The sequence below is a fragment of the Cryptomeria japonica genome, chromosome 5 (genome assembly GCF_030272615.1).
Source record: "Cryptomeria japonica chromosome 5, Sugi_1.0, whole genome shotgun sequence".
Taxonomy (NCBI): Eukaryota; Viridiplantae; Streptophyta; class Pinopsida; order Cupressales; family Cupressaceae; genus Cryptomeria; species Cryptomeria japonica.
Window position 1 is genome coordinate 165,494,790 of NC_081409.1, and position 4,817 is coordinate 165,499,606.

Here is a 4,817-nt window from a genome sequence, read left to right on the forward strand (position 1 = left end):
TGTGACATGGATCTTGTCGGTGTTGAATATGTTTATCGAAGCAGCTCCTCTCACAAGCATTTCTTTGTTGCTCCTCATGATGATGTCAAAATACCAGTTATAGACTTGGAAACGAGCTTCGCAGAGGATGTGTAAAAGGCGCGCAAAGTGGAAAAGTTTTTGTATTGGGGACAGCGTGAGGTTGGTTTCATAGAGCGAATGATGGTTGTAAGCACAGTTTTTGTCGATAATATTTTGGACAGTTTTTGTAAATTTGATGTCCATGTGCTTGTTGTACTTTGTGCTTTCATGTTTTATAATTGTTGTAATAAGTTAACTATAGTTTGAAGTTAAAAAATTCAAAAGAAGTATTGTAAGGTACATGGATTGATTCACCCCCCCTCTCAGTCTTGTGGTGTGTTAAACACATTTCCATTGGTGTGAGAATCCACATCTTGTCCCAGTTATAGTCAAACCATGTTATATTGATTCAATGATGTTAGAACAAGATTGAAGACGTTCCATAACCAAATTGCAATGTTGTTTGATGCTAAATGTAGTGTTAGCTCATTGATAACTTTTTTTTATCACCTTGCTCTTTGTTCTTGTTGACTTTGTGATTTTTCTCTTTCTTTCTTCGCATGATTTAGAGTTACGTAGGACTCTCCTTTATATACAAAACCATTTGACATGAATCTTGTCAAGTTGTAATCACTATGAACCTACAAAATCAATTGTAAAGGTGGGTAAAAGATATAATTGTGGTCAAGGTTACTCTTATACTATTCAACTAGGTTTAGGACTACAATTAGAAATAAAGCAAAAAACTAAAACAACTTTTATGCATAATCATCCCAAATAAAGCTGAAAAACTAAAAGCATAAAACTATGCAAGTGGGAGGAATTACTAAACAATATTCGAACACTGAGAACGTCATATATATATTGAAATGCTCAGATTTGTTATAGAACAATTTCATGCACATACAATCAAAAAACATTTTTTTATTTTTTTTCACCATATATATTGAAATCCTCCAATTTCTTACCGAGCCAGAATAGAAACTCAGTTGTGCTACAAAAATTTAATTTTATTTGTAGTCATATATATTGAAATGCTTGAAATTGATGTTATAGAACAATTTCATGCACATACAATCAAAAACATATATTTTTTCACCATATATAATGAAATGCTCAAATTTCTATTCTAGAAGGACTTAATTTGTAGAGGAACTGACATGGTTTAAGTTATACAACCCTCCATTGGAGTAGCAGTCAAACGAGTGCTTAACAAAAATTGGGGTTGTGCTAAGAAAAACCTTAGAGATTGATATGTGCAACCCTAATTTATGCATGAATCCAAATTGATAGCAATCGTGGAAATTTTGACTCAAATTACAACAAATAGAAGTTCGTTGCATGGGATTAAGAGAGAGATCCTGAAATCTTTTGCTTGAAATGCAAATGTCATTCTCACAATGAAGGCTCTTGCACTCGATGACCTCGCAGGACCATGACACGATGGATCCCCAAAGATACATGTTGACAAGACCCTTATCAATCCCTAACTCAAGAAGCACCTAAGGAAAACACAAGGAAGCAAGAATTAGACTCCCATACCTTTTTGAATGTCATATGGCTTAATCTGCATAATCTATGAATCCACTTAAGCTTAGTCCACTAAATATGGATCCTTATTTTGGAATTTTTAGCGAGTGGAATGGGGAAACTACATTTTGAAGTCTTAACCTCAATAAATCTTATTGTAGTCTTTATACTCTAGAGGACATAGTAAGGGAAATCATCAGATGTAGAAGTCAACAAAAATAGTAAATCATCCAATCATCAACACACATAAAGAACAATCATAACACAAGTAAATGAACTAGCAACAACATCATTAGTGTTTGAGTTGCTCCCTCTAGATGTGAGCTTGTTGTAGCTAACCATTCAACACTTCTATCCTCATTTGCTCTTCTCCATCCATGTCTGCCAATAGGTTGTACTTTGGGCCAGTCGAGGTTATCTGATCCTCCAACTGTAAAATTTGTTTTTTTATATTCTTCATTGTATTTGGCCATTGTACACAAAATGACCGACTCCATCTTGTAGGAACAAAGAATCTAAAATATTAAATTTTACAGTTGGAGGATCAGATAACATAGACTGGCCAAAAGTATAGCCTGTAGGCGGATATGGATGGAGCAGAGTAGATGAGGATAAAAGTATTGAATGGTCAACTACAACAAGCCCATATCCAAAGAGAGCAACTCAAACGTTAAATCAAGGAGCTTTGAGAGATAGTACACACACGTCTAATACATTTGCAGAGACAACACTAATCCTGATAGGTGACCAAGTTTCAATGATACAATGGGCCAAGACTAACTGGGAGAAGAAGTCGAAACAACTAAAGACAGGTTAACTAAGACTCCTACCCTAAGTTTTATTTTTTGAGGAAAAAACATCATTTTAAAGGGGGCAATTATGTTGGCAGGACAAAGGAGTAGGAACAAAGCTAACTCAAGCTACCACATATAGTTTTTGGCATAGAAATAGAACTCTAGTCGGCTCTAGCAGTGATATCCCATCTTGGGAATTGTATATAGCAACATTGGAATTGATATCCAGAATAGAGAATATAGAATATGAGATAGAGAACAATTTCATGCACATAGAATCAAAAAACAATTTTTATTTTTTTTCACCATATATATTGAAATCCTCCAATTTCTTATCAAGACAGAATAGAAACTCAATTGTGTTACAAAAATTTAATTTTATTTGTAGTCATATATATTGAAATGCTTGAAATTGATGTTATAAAACAATTTCATGCACATACAATCAAAAACATATGTTTTTTCACCATATATAATGAAATGCTCAAATTTCTTATCGAACAATTTCAAAACAAGAAAGATAAGAGTATCCGTTGCTATCAAGAATTTTAATTTTTGTCCTGTAAAACTATATTTTATATTAATTCTGAAAATGTTTACATTCTAAAAGAAAAACCTCCGCGACTAGTCGACTAGACTATCGAAGTTGGTATACATAACGGTCCATACATAACACATTGAAAAACATTTCAAAAAAAAACATAATCCTTGATTCAAAAAAGGTTGTATGTTCCATCTCGCTACTCCACGTGAATAGTCACCGTGCCCTCTTCCACATCCATCACTTCCATGTTCCTCACTTGGTTCATTTTTGTCTCCCTACTAGAGCCTTCACCGAACTGCAACACACAACCCTACTTAGTTGTTCCTCTTCCACAAGGTCGACCCCGTCATTTTGTGAGTGCAGGAACCGTTCGTTGCACAAGTGCTCTATATTTCGACCAAGGTTCCCATTTTGCCATCTCCACACAGACTTGCCAGACATCGACCGTCTCAAAGTATTGCACAATAGCATGCATTCCAGCATGTGCTACATGTCTTCTCACCTCTTTATCGAATGTGGCGCTCCAGAGCAAGAACGGTCGCAAGGGAGGAGTGAATTCACTCACGTGAATCCACGTTTCGTCCACACTATCAAAGTCATCCATGTCTCGTGCCAAACCTAATAAACCTTCCATTCCCCCTAGCCATTCCTTCTTGACACAGTTGTTCATGATTTCTCTGACTTTCACAATAGGTTGGAGCTCCAGACACCATGCCATAAACAGAGACACTATGTTTGAATTCATTCTATACTTTCGTCCACCATCTAGATACTCAGGTCCAAGGATTAACTTCACCACAGAAAGGAATGCGTTGTCTTCATAGATGAATAGGTTCATCAACCTATCATCGCTTATTCCTCCCCAAAATGCAACCTGTGTTTTGCTTGTCTCTAAAAAAAAGTTGGCCTCCATATTTCAATTCGAGATACCTATAATTCCAAAACGGACATGTGAATCTGTTAGACTAACAGCGATGTCTATAAATTATTTGAATTTTTATCAACCTATGCATTAATGTTTTAGTGCTTTCTAATAACTAAATTCATCTACCACAAGTTCCATGTTATTCTAAAATTTAAGTACTTGTATTCTGCACCATAGTCTATGGACGTATTTGTACACTTACACATATCCATGCTATCCTACTAAGACCTTGGATTCATATGATGCACACAACTAATAGAAAAGTTCATTCCGATATCGACTAACAAGGCGCGTTATGCGCTTTCGCAATTTCGCGCATGACCCATTCAATGCATTCCCTACTACAGCGAAGCAACGATGAAGACTAACATCGTGTGTAATGCGCTTTCACAATGTCACGACTTCACGGGTGAATGCCATCTGTTGACCAGCGATTAGGACATGTCTATTCTGGCTCCAAAATGATAGTACAGATAGACTAACACTCGTGTTAGTCGCGTGTTTTACACCGTCGATTTTGCAATTAATAGTTGTGATTGACTAACCTGTCCCTAACATGATATACGACTTGTAACCCTAACGCGACTAACCCTAACCCGGGTTCTAACCCTAACGCGGCTAACCTTAATGATAAAACCTAACGCGACTTCTAACCGTGGGGGAGCTTCTAACCCAATCCCAGCGGCTTCTAACAGTTACAAAGATTTTCTTTGGCCTCACGAAACGACGAAAGCGTCTAACATAGCGTGTTATGCGCCTTTGCTGATTCGCGGACTGTGTGTCTGCCTTTTTTATGGCCTCGCGAAATGGGTAATAAAACTAACATGGTGTATTATGCGCCTTCGCTGATTCGCGAACTGTGTGGCCGCCTTTTTCTATGGCCTCGTGAAACGGCAAATTAGACTAACATGGCGTGTTATGTGCCTTCGCTGATTCGCGGACTGTGTGTCCGCCTTTTTCTATG